The sequence below is a fragment of the Podarcis erhardii genome (assembly GCF_964252035.2).
Source record: "Podarcis erhardii genome assembly, chromosome: W".
NCBI lineage: Eukaryota > Metazoa > Chordata > Lepidosauria > Squamata > Lacertidae > Podarcis > Podarcis erhardii.
In genome coordinates this window covers 13898805-13919390 of record NC_138506.1, presented here as the reverse complement: position 1 = coordinate 13919390, position 20586 = coordinate 13898805, and the positions used below count along the sequence as shown (strand labels likewise).

Here is a 20586-nt window from a genome sequence, read left to right as displayed (position 1 = left end):
AGAAAAACTTTTCTCTAGCCACTTTCATCAAGTCATGCATAATTTCATGCTCCAACAAATGAGTCAATCAACTTATTGTATATAGCCAAAGGCATTTACAATGTGCAACAGGGGATTAAAACAAGGCTGAAATCACACAACATGACTTATGAAAGTTAAAACATAAAAATCTACAGCACGAGGTTTTAAAATTAGGAAGCATTAACATTTCTAGAATGGAGCTTGTTAGCTGCCGGAACAAACTTGGCTACCAGATGTGTAATCTGGAGAGGTTTATCAGCTAGGAGCTCGACTGTCACCTTCTGGGAGGATTGGCCTGAGAGACAGTCAAGAATAGATGATAAAAAATAATAATATCTGGGCACTGAATATAGGAGGCAAATCAGCAAATACTGTATGATATCCTCGACCTGATTGCATCCATAAATGCATTTGCTTTCCATATGGGGAATTCCCAGGTATCTCCCCCTCCAAATACTCTGAGGGCATCTGTTGGAACCTTAGTTCAACAAGTGCCCTACGCAGTTGTGGGAAAGTCTGTGTCTCAAGGTCATGGTGTCTTGAATGGTTGATCTTAATTTGGGGGTACCAAGTAGAGTAACGGGCAGCTATAATCAGTCAAATCTTTTTTTTTAAGAATAATTTTTTATTAACCGGCCAATCACATCAAATCAAACCAAATTACATAAATTCCAAATTACACAGCCGAATTTTAAATTTTTGTTGGGGGTACCCATATTTCAAGTTCTGAAGGGGATCCAATCAACTTCTTGCTTCTTACTGCTGTTTTAATGTCCACAAATCTAACCTTATGATGTTCACAATACTATCCAGTCCTTTCTTATTGTTTTTCCACATCTCTTGTTGTTATTTTCCTATATTTTTCCTTTCTCTTTGTGACCTCTGATAGTCTCCACAAGCTGGTTAGAACAGTTTGCAATCCTGCGTGGATATTATTATTTTTTATCCAGTAGCCATATCCAGACATTTTCCATATAACATCACTTCCATACATCAAAACAGTCTTAGCGTCATTCATCTTCACCAATCTGCCTCCTTTCTCAAAACCTCTGAGGAGATTCACCAGGAATGCAGTCTGAAAACAGGTCCGTTCCTCCTCCTGGCTATAAATCCTTTGGCAAGATGGTGACTCTGAATTAATTGCTGCGCCATTCCAAAAGCTCTTATTGCTTCTCAATCTCCATAAAGCATACTTTTGGTTAAAGTTTATCTCCACACAGACCTTAATCATCCTGCTTGGGTCAGTTCAACCAACGATTCTAATGAGGAAGGGTTCTTGTAAATCACATAGAAGAAAAGTAAAAAAGGTCCCCCCCCCCCCCATTCAGTCCCGTTGTCAACATACCCAGCCTTTGGTGTATCTTCATCGTAAAATATTCCTGTTTCTCCAACCCGTCGTCTTCTTTCGCAGAGGTCACTTAAATTAGCAGACTTCACTCCACTTCTTCACTTGAAATATGTGCATTTGCTTCTTTTGTAATTAATTATTCCAAATTGCTGCAGCTAGTGCGCAATCAGAGACAGCGTCCAGGAGAGCCGAGGTCCACACGGGGGCATTCTGCCTAGGGCCCTCACCCCCTTCTTTCAAATTAGGGGGTGATTTATGGGCACAGCAGGCAAGGGCAGTGTTCCCCATTTCCTTGGGGCAACAAGGGAGGCTGCCTACTCCCATAACAGCCTCTTAATTACCCCGTGTGGGTCAGAGAGATGGTATTGTCGGCCATCTTCCAATGCGCCCCTAGTGGCCCCCCATAATCAGTCAAATCTTTATTATGGTCATAGACCAGTATAAGTAGGATGGAGAACAATCATTTAAAATCTAAAACGTTTTGGAAAGCTAAGATTATTAAAACAGAAGGTATGTATAAAAGACTACTGTATAAGAAGCTAAAAGAATAAAAAAGAAGGGTTAGGAGCATTAAACAGATGTGAATGAGCATGAAAGGTTAGTATATAAAAGGCTATGGCTATCAATTTACAAAGCACTCTGCTATGAGTGTTCATTAAATCTAGTTTGTGGCACAGGTCATCATCCAATGAATTTTGAACGCTGCTATGCAGAACCTGGCAACGTTTAATGTTGTAGCAGGGTTGGTATCTGAAAGCAGCAGGGAGGTATAGAATTGTCCTGTGCGAGATCATGCCCCAGTAGAAGTCACCGTTAAAATAGGAGAAGGAACACAAACCACCCCATCATGGTCCTTCAGTCCCATCCTAACTACAAACAAACAAATTAGAGAGAGTCTCACAAAAACTCTCCAAAACTACTTCAGGGAAAACGATGTACACAATATAACAACTCCTCTCCTAAGGGACGCAATGAAAGCGGTCACCAGAGGAGCTTGCATAAAAGAGAAAGCATTCCTTAAAAAACAAACCTCCTCAAAAATTAGCAAAATAGAGGAAGACATCACAGCCCTCTCATCACACTACAAACAAAGAGGATCTAAAAAACTCCTCAAACTTATAGAACAAAAAAAGGAGAGAACTAGACTCCCTAGAAATCAACAAAAAAATGATCAGCATTCTATACTCTAAACAATGTTTCTATGAATTATTAGAAATTTCAGCTTCGGTCGTCCGAGCTGATATGGCTCAACTTCCTTTGAGCCCAGCAGAGCATTAAAACAACAAAGTCCACAACGGAAGGATGAGATAGGTATGATGCTACATTGCTATACTTTATTACTAAGCTATACAGAGAGCAAAGAAAAACACATCTCCTCTCTGTGAGAAGCAGAGAGCAACTGAACTAAGGAAACGACAAAACAAAGGAAACAGGAAACCAGTAACGTCACATCCCGTCTCCCTTTCCCATGAGAACTCCAATAGTATCTGGACTGTGGAATGTAAACACAGTCCTGTGACTTGCAAGCAGCTGCTCAGTGAGAAACAGAAACTAACATCCTCCCCCTTTCTGTGAACACCACTGGGCAGCATGTCAGTACAATCTCAGTACAAACCCAATTTCTGTACATAGGTACAGTGTTGATCCCTTGGAACAACCTTGGACAATAAATCAGCAGGAATTTCATTACCTGGCATGTAGAACACCGTTACAAGTCCTTTCTGAACACATTCTCTAGCATGTTGCAGCTTCAATTGCAAGTGCTTCGTGCTTTGCTTACAACCTTCAGAAGTCAGCAAAGCCAGACATGCTTTGTTGTCCTGATAAACCTGGATTGGACATTTGACAGGAATTCTCATGTCTTTGCACAACTGTAACAACCATTCACAATCCACAAGTGAATAAGACAGTGCATTCAGTTCAGCTTCACAAGAACTTAAGCTTCCTGTAGTTTGCTTCTTGCACGACCAATCAAATAGACCCTGGTTGTACATGTAGCAAACTCCAGACATGCTTTTCCTGTCTGTAGTGTCACTTCCAAAACTTGCATCTGCAAATATTTCAAGACCACAAGACTTCTGATTGTTAAATTTCAGTCTGTAATGCATAGTGCCTTTCAAATAGTGTGCTATGCATTTCAGAGCTTTCCAATCCTTAACAGTAGGATTGTTGACTTGTCTTCTTAGCAAATTACAGCTAACTGCAATGTCAGGTCTTGAACACCTGGTGTCAGGGAACTGCCATCGGAGCTTAAGGTGGTGGAGAGGCTCTCGGATGCTGGGAGACCCTCTGATGCTGAGGAAGGAACCAGCAGGGGGAGAGGGAGAGCTTCCGCGGAAGTAGGAGGGGAGGCGGAGGAGACAGAGTCGGAGGTGAGGCTGAGAGACGCTTCCAGCGAGACCAGTGGGGAGAGCTCAGGACCTCCCCTTGGAACGCCTACTCTGCGCAGAAAGCTGTCACGTAGGGAATCAAGGAGGAGACTTTCTGTCAAAGAACTTTTATGCTGGAAGAAATTCAGGAAACGCCCACTGACGGATTCTGCCAGCGATTAAGGCAGCCATGCACTGATGGCTCCGCGGAGAGGGAAAGTTTTAAAACTAACTACCAAGCTGTGAGAGTCTTAGCGCTCACGCACAAGCAGCCCCTTATCCCATTACAGCAATCCGTCAGTCCTTGACGCTGCCTGTGCGAAGGAAGGGCATCATGAGCAACCCAACCGGAGTCGGAGGAGCGGGAGGAGCTGGAGGAGGACCAACTCTGGAGGAGAGAAACAGAGATTTGGAACACCAGCTGGCTCTGCTAACGGCGCGGCTCGATGAAAGGAGAGCTCAGGATGCACAGGGGAAACCCACCCCCATTGCAAGGAAGGTACCGGGGCTGGTGCAAAAATTCGGGGGTGATCCAAGGAACTACCAAGCCTTTAAGACAGAGATGCAGTATGCCCTGAACCTGCAATACGATGACTTTGCAGACGAGGAGGCGAGAGTAGCCTTTGTAATCGGACACCTAGAGGGAGGGGCTAGAGAATGGGTTAGACCCCTGATGGCATCGAATAATGACGCCTTGAAAGACTTGAGGAAATTTTTTATAGCTATGGACTTGATGTTTTCCAGCCAGATTGAAAAGGGCATGGTACGCAGGCAGTTGATGGCATGCAAACAGGGAAATCAATCAGTTCGAGAGTATTGGGCGCAATTTGCCATGCTCATACACAAACTGGGTTGGGATCTGGCTTCGGACCCGATACAAATGTTATTTGAAGAAGGCCTAGCCCCAGCGGTGAAAGATGAACTTTCCCGCGCACCCCGTCCAGAGTCCATGGATCAGCTGACCAAGGCTGCACTTGCGATTGGGGCGCGCCAGGAGGCGAGGGCTCTGGAGAAGCGGGAAGGCAGAGGAGAGCGTTGGAATGATTTCCGCATTCCTGAGATGCCAGAACAACCTTCCCAGCCAGTGGAGCCAATGGAAATTGGAGGCGCGCGCGCGGGGGACTTCAAATGCCAACGAAGGGCGGAAGAAGGAGGGGAAAGGCGCCAAAAAGTGTTTCCTCTGCCAACAGCCAGGACATTTTGCCAGGGTCTGCCCTCAAAGAAAGGCATGGCAAGGAATGGTGGGAGCTGTTGGGAGTGAGGAGGAGGGGGTTAAGGAGCAAGTAAAAGCCAACGCCTGGCTGCCAGCGACAGGGCACAGCAGCCAGGCCAAGGATCAGTGAACGTGCCCAAGCCTGAACCCCCCCAAGCAGCCATCGCCGTAGGGGTGGTGCTAGAGCTACCCAACGGACATCCACTCACGATAAAAGCTCTGTTAGACTCAGGCAGCTCTTGCAATTTCATGAGTAAGGAATTTGCATCAGAGCATCAGATACAGACTCTGCCCTTAAGTAGTCCTTTGCAAGTCACCACGATTGATGGGAGGGAACTTCTGGGAGGAGAAGTAACCCAACAGACGGTCCCCATGACAATGAGGGTGGCAAGGCACGCGGAAGTCATTGCCTTTCATGTAGCCACCCTGGCGGGACCACCCATCATATTGGGAATGAGCTGGCTGGCGCTACATGACCCGTTAGTGGGATGGCACCAGCGGACGGTCTCTTTCGGGTCAGCTCATTGCTTGGAACACTGCAATGGGAGGGGAAGCCCGGGGATGGCAATGGCAAGTTTGGCAGGGCTGGCGGTGGGGGAAAAGGGAGAGATACCACCGCAATACGCCGATATTGCCTTAATCGCTGCTGGCCATTTATGAAGCATTTCGACGCTGGCGACATCTACTAATAGGTGCACAACACAAGATCCAGGTGTGCACAGACCATAAGAACCTGGAATACTGGAGAACGGCAAGGGTACTCAACCAGAGACAAGTGCGATGGGCACAGGAGTTCTCCAAGTTCCATTTTGAAATTCGCTACGTACCGGGGGAAGAAAACGTAAGGGCGGACGCTCTCTCCTGGAAACCAGAATATATGGAGGGGGAGGGAGCGCCGGAAGAAAGACATGTGATACCAGAGGACCACTGGGTGTGTGGGGCAGCATTGGTGGGACAACGAGAACTGGTAGAGGGGACCGAGGGCGACGAGTATGCCCAAAACAAGCTCAGAGAGCTCAGAGGAGCAGGGGAAAACCCGGGGGGTTGAGGAAAGAAATGGGGCGCTGTACTGCAGGGGGGCGTTGTATATACCAGAGGGGCAATTGAGGAGTAGAGTATTCAAACAACTGCACGACAGCCCCACGGCGGGGCACTTTGGGCAACACAAAACCATGTTGTTAGTCACCAGGCAGTTCTGGTGGCCAAAGGTGAGGGAAGACGTACGAGAATATATAAGGGGGTGCGACCACTGCCAGAGAGCCAAAGGGGAGAGGGCGGCACCGGCGGGGTTGCTGGAACCATTACCTACACCAGAACGGCCATGGGAGGCAGTGTCCATCGATTTTATGACAGATTTGCCCAAATCCAAAGGGAAAACGGTGGTCATGGTGGTAGTAGACTTGTTAACCAAGATGTGTCATTTTATAGCTTGCTCACATGCTGTAACGGCGGAGGAAACCGCCAGGTTGTTTGTAAAACACATTTTTAGGTTGCATGGCGCCCCCTTGAGGGTGGTCTCTGACAGAGGAAAACAATTCACGTCCAGGTTCTGGAGGAAGCTCATGAGCCTACTGCACGTGGAGGTCAATTTCTCGACAGCCAGACACCCAGAAACCAACGGGCAAGCGGAAAGGGCAAACAGTATTTTGCAACAATACTTGAGATGCTATGTAAATGAGAGAGAGAGTGACTGGGTAGAGAAGTGAGAGTCTTAGCGCTCACGCACAAGCAGCCCCTTATCCCATTACACCTGGCAATGAAGTTTAGTTTGCCTAGCACACCTCTGTACAGTGTAGTGTCAGAAAATGCTTCTTCAGTGTCATCTACCTGATAACCTGTTGTCATTGGTGTGTCTACAGGGTTAGCATCCATCAGGTTTAGTTTGCTTAACACATCAGCAATTTTCCGTGACTGGTGTACTAGAATATTACCATCTTGGTCTCTCTCTATTTCCAGAGATAGGTAGTTGGATACCTCACCAAGATCTTTCGTGTCAAAGTGCTCTTTCAGTTGAGCTAGGGCCCTATTGTACATTTTGACATCCCACCAAAAGAAAAGAATATCAACATAAAACAAGCAATACAGCTTCTTTTGCCCTTCCTCTTTGACAAATACACATGGATCAGCTTTACCTTGCTGAAAACGTAGAGAAAACAACACTTCGGTGAGTTTAGAGTGCCAGCACTGTGCACTTTGCTTGAGACCATATAGGGACTTCTTCAGAGAACAAACAAATCCCTGTTTTACCTGTACGCCATCAGGTGGAAGCATATAAAGTGATTCACCTAAGGTCCCGTACATAAGCCTAATGCTCTCATATCTCATGGTGGGTGAGTAGGTCTCGTGATAGTCTTCTCCTGGTACCTGTGAAAAACCTCTGGCTACCAATCTGGCTTTGTGTCTGACTATCTTGCCATTTTGATCGGTCTTCGCTTTGAAGACCCATTTGCTGTCAAGCAGTTTCATCCCTGGAACTGCTGGAACTAGCTCCCATGTTTTGTTCCTCTCTAAGGAATCAAGCTCAGCCTTCATGACAGTTAACCATGGCTCAGCATCCTTTGAATCCAAAGCCTGGATCTCTTGGAAGCTTGAAGGTTCAAATACCCTCTTGGAGCTATTAACAGCAGTTACAGCTTTGGCTGTCTTAGCAAATTCATCAGCAAATCTCTTTGGAGGTCTACCTTTTGTGGCTCTTTCAGACCTGCGAATCAGACGTAAGTCTTCAACGCTTTCCTCTTCCTTCTTAGGAGAAAAGTGGCCTATAGTGAACAATGGTTTCTCCAATTCTCGATCAAAGCCTTCAGAGGGTCGCATAGAGGCTTTTGCACTCTTGAAATCCTCTGAATCATCCGATTCAGTTTCAGATTCAGAATCAGAACCTTCATCAGTGGGTGTGGGGTTTGCTGCTGTTTATCATCAGACTCTTCACTGTCATCAGGATAACACTGGAAAATTCCCACATTCTCCCCCCACTTGGCATTGTACTCAACACTTCTAGTAAGCCTAATTGACTTAGAGTCAGTCATCATTACTCTGTAAGAACCTTTCTGATACCCTAGAAAGATACCATGCAAACCACGTTTGCCTAACTTGGAGCTTTGTGGTGTGTGAACCCACATGACAGAACCAAAAATTCTCATGTGCTTAATGTATGGTTTCTTGCCAAACATCTTTTCATAGGGGGTACAACCAATCAGTGATGATAATCTGCCATTATAAGTGTAAACAAAACAGCCGAGCACTTCTGCCCAATAACTCTCTGGAAGATTGGCATCATGCAGCAAGGTTTTCAAGCCTTGAAGCAATGTTTGGCTTGCCCTCTCACAAAGTCCATTCATCCATGGAGAACGAGGACTAGACAAATCATGTTGAATTCCTTTCTCAGTCAGAAAAGCTTCAAACTGCTGAGAAGTGAATTCTCCCCCGCAATCTGTAAAAAGACACTTCACCTGTTTACTATGCACATTTTCCAACCAAGCACAGAATTCCTTGAACCTCGGAAGCACTTCTGATTTCTGCTTGAGATTGAACACATGAATATACCTGGAAAATGAATCAATGAGGACCATGAAGTACCTGGCTCCACCCAAAGAGGGTGATAATGGACCAACGAGATCAGCATGCACTACCTGGTGTAGTTCTGTAGCTTGTCTACTAGACACCTTACCTTTTGCAGCCATTTTGACCTTGTTTGCTGTGCATGCCTTACACTTCATGTGGTACCTGCAGGGTTTAATAGTCATACCTTCAACTAAGGCAGGCATTTTGGAAACTGCCTCAAAGTGTAAATGACCAAATTTCCGGTGATAATCATGAATACATCCTGCATGCAAAACCTTGTTAGTACCTGCAATACAACAAGTTTCATCCTGCACAACATCAACAGAATCATCATAATGCAATACAAACAAACGATCAATATAATCAGCATGCAGTACAAAGCCAACTTTCTTGGTGATGGTGCACTTCCTCTTCTTGAAGGAAACGTCTATGTCCTGTTCAGTCAGCTGCGAAACACTCAGTAGATTGTGTGCAGCATCTGGAACAAAAAGAATGTTGCGTATCGATGCATCCAAGCTGTGAAGAACAACCGTTCATTAGCCTTGACTGGAGATCGTGTGGTCATCCACCTGGTGAATTGCACCTTCCTGCGGAGTAAAGGACACGAAGAGATGTTTCTCCCAACAAATGTGTCTGGTCGCTCCCGAGTCAACGATGAAGAAAGATCTAGACGTCTTCTGGACCTTTGGAGTGAAGCGTGAGACCGTTGCCTTGTTTTGCGTTGTCCTAGACTTCGGACTTTTGCCTTTGCCTTTTCTGCGCGTTGAGCTTTCGCTGAGCTGCTCTGTTGCCTTGGCCTTTGGATGTTTGCATTCCCTTTTCACGTGGCCTAGACGTCCACACGAGTAGCATTTCACTGCCATCAAAGCTTTGGCGCCACCTAGTGGTTCCACTGCATTCTGGGATGACGTCTGTGAGGACTCCCCCTTAGTGATGCAGCTAGCACTACGGCGATCCGCTTCATTCAACACCACAGCAGTAACATGCGCTACCGTTAGCTGAGCAGTAGGCAAAACAGCAAGCTGGCTGGCAATCATTTCCCAACTCGAACCCAAAGAATCTAGCATTATGAAGGAATACACAGCCTCTGGAAAGGTGATTCCACGCTGTTGCAACTCATGCCTGAGATTCTGCATTTCCATGAGGTGAGCACGGACATCTGCTCCTTCAACAAGTGCCATATCATGCAACTTGGCATAAAAGAACAAAGAAGCACCAGCCTCTGTTCTTAAATGTGACTCTTGCAAACTGTCCCACATTTCTTTGGCTGAGGCCTTGTCACGCAAAAGACATCGCTCTTCAGGGGACACAATCAGCATCAGAGTTCCCCTTGCTTTCGAATCCTTAGCTTTCCATTCATCAGTTACAGGAGCTGGGGGGGGGGTGTCTGTTATCACATTAAACAGACCCTCTTTTCTTAGCAGAGCCTCTGCATATTGAACCCAGTTTTGATAATTAGATTTATTGAGCTTTGGAATTCCAAAAGCATTCTCAAGAGCCTCTGATACTCTTGGACTGGCCATCTTGTGTCTTTAAAGCAAGCTCTGTCTGTTTACCAAGAGCTGCATTCCAAAGAGCACACTTCTTAAGGCCTTCTCTTTCTGCCGCTGATGGTTAGTGCTTGGCAAAGAGTTCAAAGTCCACCCCTTATTGCCATTAATTAGGGACTGGCAGGCTTCCCGGGGCAAGAGCACATACCCCTCATCCATCCTCTTGACACGCAGAGAAGATAAACTTCATTCCTTCCTCTGTCGTCCGTCATTCTGGATTCCGTCCTTCTGGAGTCCATAACCAAAAATATTAGAAATTTCAGCTCCGGTCGTCCGAGCTGATATGGCTCATCTTCCTTTGAGCCCAGCAGAGCATTAAAACAACAAAGTCCACAACGGAAGGATGAGATAGGTATGATGCTGATGCTACATTGCTATACTTTATTACTAAGCTATACAGAGTGCAAAGAAAAACACATCTCCTCTCTGTGAGAAGCAAAGAGCAACTGAACTAAGGAAACGACAGAACAAAGGAAACAGGAAACCAGTAACGTCACATCCCGTCTCCCTTTCCCGTGAGAACTCCAATAGTATCTGGACTGTGGAATGTAAGCACAGTCCTGTGACTTGCAAGCAGCTGCTCAGTGAGAAACAGAAACTAGCATGAATATGGAAGGAAAAACTCCAGATTACTAGCAAATAGATGTAGGAAGAAAGCACTCAAAACAAGAATACACTGCATCACCAAAAAAGATGGCAACATAACATTCTCCCCCAAAGAAATAACCTCAGAATTTGCAGAATTCTGCTCCAACCTATACACCTCCCATAACCCACCAGAGAAGGAAATCAGAAAATTTCTAGCAGGACTGACCATGCCTACCCTAACTGATGAGGAACAGGAATTCATGGACAGTCCCATCACCCCAGAGGAAATAGATACGGTCCTCAAAAACCTGAAATCACACAAAGCCCCAGGCCCAGACGGTTTCACAGCAGAATTCTATAGGAAATTCAAAGAACCCTTGATGCCCTACATGACCTGCCTATTCAACGACATCATAAAAGGGGGGCCCATCCCCAAAACCTGGACCCACTCCAAAATAGTCTCCATCCCCAAACCACTAAAAGACAGCCTCAAAGTAGAATCATACCGCCCAATCTCATTAATAAACCAAGACTACAAGATATTTACATCAATCTTGGCCAACCGCCTAAAAATCTTCCTACACAAGTTAATAGCCCCAGACCAGACTGGCTTTGTCCCTGGCCGCTATATAACAGACCCCATCAGGAAACTACTGAACCTGATTGAACACAGCAAGGCAACTAAACTCCCATTGACAATTATGTCCCTAGACATCCTCAAAGCCTTTGATTGCTTAGAGTGGAAATACATATTAGCAGTACTAACTAACATGAAATTTGGCTCCAACTTCCTACAAATCCTCAAACAAATATACTCCCAAGTCCCAGCAAAATGCAGAACTAACAATATGGATTCTAATACTATAGCTATCGAAAGAGGCACGAAACAAGGGTGCCCACTGTCTCCCTTCTTATTTATCCTGGCTCTGGAACCCTTAGCAATCCGAATCCGAGCAGCCACAGACATCAAGGGAGTGGAAATAAAAGGCAGAACCTATAAATTAGGGCTCTTTGCAGACGACCTAATGGTCACAACACCAGACCCCATAAGCACAGCAGCCTCCCTAATCAGAGAACTCAACATATTTGCAAAGGTGTCGGACCTACAGGTCAATTTTACAAAGTCAGAAGCTATGTGCTTCAACACCCCTCCTCACATCCAAAAAGAACTCACTAAGGTCACCAAAATAAAACTTTGCCACACCAAGCTCAGATACCTAGGGGTACAAATAACCAGAAACCTCAATAAATTGTACCTCCACAACTACAAGCCCCTGTGGCGACAAATTAACAAAGACCTAAAGAGATGGAATAACATGAATTTCACTCTCTCAGACAAAATAGCCATGATCAAAATGATCACCCTCCTAAAACTAACCTACCTATTCCAAACCCTCCCAATCTGGATCCCCTCAACCCAACTCCACAGTTGGCAGAGAAAACTACACTCTTTTATCTTCTCACATAAAAAACCAAGAATAAGCTCCAAATACCTGCACCTCCCCACCTCAGAAGGAGGATGGGGAATCCCCAACATAGAAGCATATTACATTGCCAACCAAATACGCCATATAATCCCATATGTCAGAGTCACCCGTGGTCCCAGCTCACAAGAGACCAAAGTCCTCTCCAGCTTATGTACAAAAGCTTTTATTGAAGAACATTATTAGCTTTACATCCGAGGTCCGTGACTCTACGTCTGTTACGCTTAGACCGCTGAAGTCCCCTCTGAGTCAGTACCGCCTCTACACCAGTTTAAGAGGCTTGTACTGGTCCACCTCTTTCTCTCTTTCCTTTTCCGCAGGGTCTTTCTGCCCCCCTGTGTTCTCTCCCTTCGGGACTCTCCAGAGGCTGAATCCTCTGCCGCCTCCTCCCCCCTCCTTCGGGCTTTGGGACCAGGCTCCTCCCCAGGACTCTCTTCATTTCCGCGCGCCTCCCATTTTGAACTTGGCGCGCGTACGTTGCTCCTGACCTTCCCTTCGACAGTTACACTGCCCTCGATACTACTTTCCTCCCCTTCCGGCAGGACGTTTTGCCCTGATCTCCTTCCCCTCTCTGCTTCCTGTTCTGCTCCTTCTGACACACTGGTCACTCCTCCCCCCTCACTCCGTTCCAGCGGAGCAGCCGGTCTCGCTCTCCAACTCCCACTGGGGGTTCCCCCTTCGTTTCCCTGCTCCTGACTGCTTCCCCCTCTAGCTCCCCTTGGCTTGACCAGAGGGGCTCCCTTTTGGGAGTCCTCCGATTCACTGGACGGACTCATGGACAATCTTGGGTCATTGTCATCCTCTTCCTCGTCACTCTGGAATCCTTCCCCCTCACTCTCTGTCTCCTCCCTCATCTGCGTCTCTCTCCCTGAACCCCTGACACCATATATACTCGAAGATGAGACAAAACGATGGGTACACCTAGAGAGGGACACACCTGCACTACAGCATACCCACTCCTCCCAAACAAACTAAAGAAAATTCCCACAACACTTAACAGGTACACACAGACCATGCTCAAAGCATGGAAAACAGAAATAGGCAAACTATCCCCAACCCCATCCCCACTAATCCTCCTGGCGTACCACCCATTATTCCACCATGCAGCACAAAACCTCCAGATAAAAACCTGGCGAACCAAAGGCTTATATCGCCTAATAGACTTTTATAAAAATAACAAACCTTTGTCAACACAAGAAATACAAGACAAACTAGAAGACACCCAAATGCCCTGGTTAACACAACATCAACTACATGCCCTCTTAAACAACCCAACAGTAAAATCAGCAGCAACTAGGCCCCCGACAACCTTTGAAAACCTCCTCCTAACAACAAAGGGAAACGGTAAAGGGACGGTATCCACAATATACAAAATACTACTCCAAAATCCCACAAACCCCCTAGACGCAATAAAAAAACAATGGGAGAATGACATAGGCTATGAGATTAACCCCACTCAATGGACCAGAATGTGGTCTAAACCCCCCTTTAAATCCATATCAACGAAAAGAAAAGAACTCACTTTGAAACTCACCTACAGGTGGTACCTAACACCAAGAAAACTAGCACTAATACACCCAGGAACCTCACCAAAATGCTGGAGAGGGTGCACCTCCACAGGCACATACCTCCACATGTGGTGGGAGTGCCCCAAAATCCAACTATTCTGGAAAACAGCCACCAATAGTACCAAATAGTATGGGAAACAGCCCTACTAGAAAAATTAACCAATAAACTGAAACTGACACGGGGACAAACAGAAGAAGACGCCTTTACCCCGGTATGGCTCCCCTTTATCACATACACAACCCAACAAGACAACGACAATAATCCACCAACAGCATATAAATCAATATGGCTAACCTGATCCAAAACACCCACCCACCCCACTCACGCGCGAAAACAAAGATCACCACAGCCAATCACAAACAAACAACCACACCCTAGGCCAACCCCAAGCTCTCTCACCACCAAAGGAACACAAGTGAACAGCACAAGCAACTCTGACACCAAACCCTACAACACCAAACCCTACATACATAACAGAAACATCGCCACCCGACCCCACCCCCACCCATCTTCCCTCCCTCCACCCCTTCTTTTTTTTTTCCTTCTCCCCCTAATGTCTCAACAAATGAAACGGATTTGTAAAAATGTTACATGGAAAAAATATGAGAGACATTACACTTACTTCTGTAAAACAAGAAAATATTTAATAAATAATAATAATAATTAAAAAAAAAATTGTCCTGTGCGCCCTGGGTACTTATGGAGTAGGAGGGAGATGAGGCTAATATGAATGTCTCTATAATATAGGTTGTGAACCTTGGCACTCCAGATGTTTTGGAACTACAACTCCCATCATCCCTGACCACTGGTCCTGTTAGCTAGGGATGATGGGAGTTGTAGTTCCAAAACATCTGGAGTGCCAAGGTTCGCCACCACTGGTATAGGTACTGGAGAATCACATGCTCTATTGTTTCTATTTGTCCAGAATCACAGGGGCATTGTCTCTCTGAGTAAGCAATCTTCCTATATCAACCTTCAATGACAGCCGAGGGGAGGACGTGACATTGTGCCAGGGTAAAGGCCCTCTGATGCTTAGAGACACTGAGATTAGTTAGATATGCCATGGTGGAGGCAGAGTACCTGATGGATTCATTGGCAATGAAAGTTGGGGTCCTGGCTAGTCCCAATTGGTGCTCAGTTTCTGCAACATGTTGTTTTATGGGAGCTTTGGCCTGTTCATATCCCATGCTGAGTAGAAGACCTGGAGAGAAACCCAGGGATGAGATTTTAGTTGCCACTGCCTGTTTCCATGTGAATTGCAATAATTTTGCCAGCCACAGCTAATAGAGAGTTGCCTCGATAATTTCCGCAATCAGTTCTGGCAACTTTTTAAAAGAGATTGATAATTTTGGCATCTCTAAAGTCTGCTGGGATCTCTTCTCTCTCCCAGATTTTGGAAAGTGTAATGCTAGTGGTCAACAAAAGAGATATAAAGACTGTCTCAAGGCAATTTTTTAAAAATGTAGTATAAACACCTACAATTGGGAAATACTTGGCTGCGAGCGCTCCAATTGGAGAACAGCCTTTACCAAAGGTGTCATGGACGTTGAAGACACTTGAACTCAGGATGCAGTGGAGAAACGTGCTAAGAGGAAGACACACTTGGAAAATCCACACCCAGAAACCAATGTCCCCACTGAAGAAGGACGTGTGGATCCAGAATTGGCCTCCACAGTCGCTTACGGACTCATTGTTAAAACAGTGTTTATGGAAGACAATCTTTGATTACCAAAGAAGAAGAAGAAGACGACAATGTGGATTGAAAATCATCATTCATAGTTAATGGGGCAAGGCCAATGGGAAATAAAGATAGTCTGAGCCAGTAGTTGAGTATGGTCACCCACAATCTACCCTCCACTTTTATGAAACCTGTCTCTAGTCTCAGAGGCAGCTATAATGGATGCTCTGTCTTGGTTGGCATGCTGGTCAAAGATCCAATTTCTGAGGTCACGTGAACTAAGGGCCAAATATTTCTCCATTTGCAGATTGTAAGCCCTAATCTTATCCTGACACTTTTGCACCCAGCCACCTGTCCTTAGTTGCTCTAATCGAAAGAGCTTGGTAAGGATATGGTCCTCAATGGCATTTAGTCTGCACCAGTATCTGAGATAGGCTAGATCAATTCTGGCTGTAATTGAGGGGAGACCCAACTTGGCTCTGAGGTGAGCTGCTGCTGTCCCCGGTGGAAGCCCCAATATCTGCCTCACGAATTTGTTTTGTTGGACATCTATTTCAGATTTGATTCCACTTCCCCAGATCTGAACCCCATAAAGCATTTGTGCAATGAACTTTGACACAATATAGATCTTGATAGCTGGATTGATTAACTTCCTTCCCTTTGAATGGAAGAACCTGTATAGCTGTCCAGTAGAGGGGGCAGATAATAACTTGGTTGCATCCAGATGGGGTTTCCATGAAAGCTTTACATCCATAAGTAATCCTAGGTATTTAAATCTATGTACTTGCTTGAGGGTTGACCATCTAATGTCCACTTGGACTTGGTAACCCTCTTACTGAATACGGCAACCTTAGTTTTGGCATAATTAACTTTTAGCTGTTATTTTTTACACAGTTGGCCAAATTTGACCAGCATCCTTCTAAGTGCAGTTTTGTTCAGGGAGAGCAAGGTGATTGAGCGGGTGGTTGCCAAACAACTCCAAGCACGCCTGGAGGATGCTGACCATTTGGATCCCTTCCAATTGGGATTCAGGCCTCACCATGGGACTGAAACTGCCTTGGTCGCGCTGGTTGATGATCTCCGGCGGGCTAGGGACAAAGGTGAGAGCTGTTTCCTAGTTCTGCTGGATGTCTCAGCGGCCTTTGACACCATCGACCATAACATCCTTCTGGACCGTCTAGAGGGGCTGGGAGCTGCGGGCACTCTTATACTGTGGTTCCGCTCCTTTCTCCTGGGCCGTGTCCAGAAAGTGGTGTTGGGGGATGAGTGTTCAGACCCCTGGGCTCTCACACTTGTGGGGTGCCTCAGGGTTCCGTCCTCTCCCCCATGCTTTTTAACATCTATATGAAGCCGCTGGGAGAGACCATCAGGGGGTTTGGACTGGGTGTTCATCAGTATGCAGATGACACCCAGCTCTACCTCTTCTTTAAATCAGAACCAGTGAAGGCGGTGAAGGTCCTATGTGAGTGCCTGGAGGCGGTTGGAGGACGGATGGCGGTTAACGGATTGAGGTTGAATCCTGACAAGACAGAAGTACTGTTTTTGGGGGACAGGGGGCGGGCGGTTGGGGGGGACTCCCTGGTCCTCAATGGGGTAACTGTGCCCCTGAAGGACCAGGTGCGCAGCCTGGGAGTCATTTTGGACTCACAGCTGTCCATGGAGTCACAGGTTAATTCTGTGTCCAGGGCAGCTGTCTACCAGCTCCACCTGGTACGCAGGCTGAGACCCTACCTGCCCGCAGACTGTCTTGCCAGAGTGGTGCATGCTCTAGTTATCTCCCACTTGGATTACTGCAACACACTCTACGTGGGGCTACCTTTGAAGGTGACCCGGAAACTGCAATTAATCCAGAATGCGGCACCTAGACTGGTGACTGGGAGTGGCCGCCGGGACCACATAACACCAGTTCTGAGAGATCTGCATTGGCTCCCAGTACGTTTCCGAGCACAATACAAAGTGTTGGTGCTGAGCGTTAAAGCCCTAAACGGCCTCAGTCCTGTATACCTGAAGGAGCGTCTCCACCCCCATCGTTCAGCCCGGACACTGAGATCCAGCACCGAGGGCCTTCTGGCGGTTCCCTCATTGCGAGAAGCAAGGTTACAGGGAACCAGACAGAGGGCCTTCTCGGTAGTGGTGCCTGCCCTGTGGAACGCCCTCCCAGCAGATGTCAAGGCAATAAACAACTATTTTACTTTTAAAAGACAACTGAAGGCAGCTCTCTTTAGGGAAGTTTTTAATGTCTGATGCTGTACTGTTTTTAATATTCAGTTGGAAGCCGCCCAGAGTGGCTGGGGAAATTATTATTATTATTATTATAACTAGGTCATCAGCACAAAGCAAAATGGACACTTTACGATTGCCAAGAGAGGGATAGAAGAAGGAAGGGGGTGCCATCTCAGGGATGAGGTTGTTGATACAAAAGTTAAATAGGAAAGCTGCCACTATGCAACCTTGCTTAAGACCTCTTTTAATCAGAATTGCCCGTAAGAGGGTGCCTTTGTAGGCCCAGTCTCACTTGCATGTACAGTAGCTATCACGGTGTAATTGTTGGATAAGCCAGATAATCCTTTTGTTGATGTTTGATCGGGCCAGTTTGTTCCACAGCTGTTCCCTGTCTATTAAATCAAAGACTGAGGAGAAGTCAATGAAAACTTTGAAGCGCTGCTAGTTGCAGGAAGGGTTTGAGGCTGTGTCGCACCTCAAAATAAATTCTCGTTCCTTGATACTTTCATAAATGTGCAAACGTAGCCGGGGAGGGGGGGGGAGGGGTGTCAAGTTCCTTGCTGAAAACTTGGCTTCGACCACAAGCAAGCCATAGCATACCCTCCAACATTTCTCCAATGAAAATAGGGACGTCCTATTCCATAATCATAATAACAATAATGCGACCTCTGAGCATGAACCATAATTAAAACAGTGCCTTAAAAGGTTGAAGAGAAGGTCAGTGTGTTCATACCCTGAAGTAAAGGTAAAGGTACCCCTGCCCGTTCGGGCCAGTCTTGCCAGACTCTAGGGTTGTGCGCTCATCTCACTCTATAGGCCGGGAGCCAGCGCTGTCCACAGACACTTCTGGGTCACGTGGCCAGCGTGACAAGCTGCATCTGGCGAGCCAGCGCAGCACACGGAACGCCGTTTACCTTCCCGCTGGTAAGCAGTCCCTATTTATCTACTTGCACCCGGAGGTGCTATCGAACTGCTAGGTTGGCAGGCGCTGGGACCGAACGACGGGAGCGCACCCCGCCGCGGGGATTCGAACCGCCGACCATGCGATCGGCAAGTCCTAGGCGCTGAGGTTTTACCCACAGCGCCACCCGCCCTGCCCAGAGAGAAGAAGAAGACAGTTCAAAATTACAACAGGGGTTTGTGGGAGATCACAGCTCAGAGGCAGATGAGGGGAAAAGCTGGGAAATAATGGGAGAGGAGGAACAGAAAGAGGAAGCACCAGGAGGGCAACACCTGACTGACAGTGTCTTTAGAAAGCATTCCAGACCCCACCTCTCCCAGAACCCAGCGAGCCTTGAAAGTAGTAGAGCAAAGGGCCCTCAGCACCACACGTAGGGGAGAAGGTGATGAATGAGGAAGTGGGAGAAAAGGGGGTGGAGAGTCACTCAGGACAACACCATTATTCCAAGAGGCTGAATTCCCAAGCCTCTCTCTGTGAATATTGAATAAAAAGCAGACGGTAAGAAACATGTCCTTGTCTTATCTGTTCCTGGCAACCTGCTCTGGGGGTTGGTTCCTCTGCTGCCTGATAGGCAGCTAGACTGGTGACTGGGAGTGGCCGCTGAGACCATATAACATTGGTCCTGAAAGACCTACATTGGCCTCCAGTACATTTCCGAGCACAATTCAAAATGTTGGTGTTGACCTTTAAAGCCCTAAATGGCCTCTGCTCATTATAACTGAAGGAGCGTCTCCACCCATATCGTTCAGCCAGGACACTGAGTTCCAACTCCGAAGGCCTTCTGGTGGTTCCCTCACTGCTAGAAGTGAGGTTACAAGGAACCAGGCAGAGGGCCTTCTCGGTAGTGGCGCCCGCCCTGTGTAATGCCCTCCCATCAGATGTTGAAGAAATAAACAACTATCTGACTTTTAGAAGACATCTGAAGGCAGCTCTCTTTAGGGAAGTTTTTTATGTTTGAGGTTTTATTGTGTTTTTAATATTCTGTTGGGAGCCGTCCAGAGTGGCTGGGGAAACCCAGCCAGATGAGCGAGGTATAAATAATTTATTTGTTTGTTTGTTTGTTTGTTTGTTTGTTTGTTTCCTATCTTGGGCTGCAGCTCCCTCCTTACAACATTTATTCTGTTATCCCCAGGCTGGGCATCACTTTCCTTTTGGGTGACGACGGAGGCAAAGTACTGTAGGTGTTGAGTAATTCCGCCTTCTCTCTGTCACCCAGTAGCAGTTCTTCTTCTCCATGCAGAAGACCTACCACTTGCATGTTCTTCCTCTTACTTTGGACATAGCCAAAGAAACATTTGTTACTATTTTTAATCTCTCTTGAAAGCCTGAGCTCATTCTGAGCTTTTGCCAGCCTGACTTTCCCCCTGAAACTGTTGGCTACTCTTGTATACTCCTCCTTTGTGATTTCCCCTTTCTTCCATTTCTTATACATTCCCTTCTAAACTCTCAGCTCATCTTTAAGCTCCTTATGCAACCACATCGGTTTCCTTAGATCCCTCCCACTGGGACGGCTTCTGTAAATCCAGGACTATCCCTGGAAAATAGGGACACTTGGAGAGGCTGCCAGGGTGCTGCTGGGGAGGGGCTGCCTGCCGCTGCCTTGGGGCAAGGCAGGATATCAACAACTCCCTGGCCAAAATTTGAATTTGAATTGATTTATTATGGTCACAGACCACAAATACGGACATATACAACAATAAAAAACACATAAATATAAATAGGTAAAAATTAAAATCCATAAGCTAAAACACAGTAAGTAATGTAGATATAAAACAATTAATAAATAGGTTAAAACCTTAACCACTAATTTAAAATGTGCATGTTAAGACATTGGCCACTGGATTCATTCAGAGCTTGTCTCCTTATTTTTATAGCAGTAGCACAAAATTTAGCCACTTTTAAGGTAATCTTTGGTTCCCTGTCCTCTATTATATATTTTAGGTAGTCGTCATCAGATCTACTTGGAGTTCACTGCATAATGGAGTGATAAATATGGAATGTATGACCCTATAATAAAGACA

The 20586-nt window shown here is 46.2% G+C and overlaps 1 protein-coding gene across 1 annotated transcript in view; it reads left to right on the top strand.

The window, feature by feature from the left end:
* Positions 1–20586, top strand: part of LOC309333191 (androgen receptor-like) — a gene marked incomplete at its 3' end in the record, with an annotated part of 490100 nt that overhangs the window by 406273 nt on the left and 63241 nt on the right.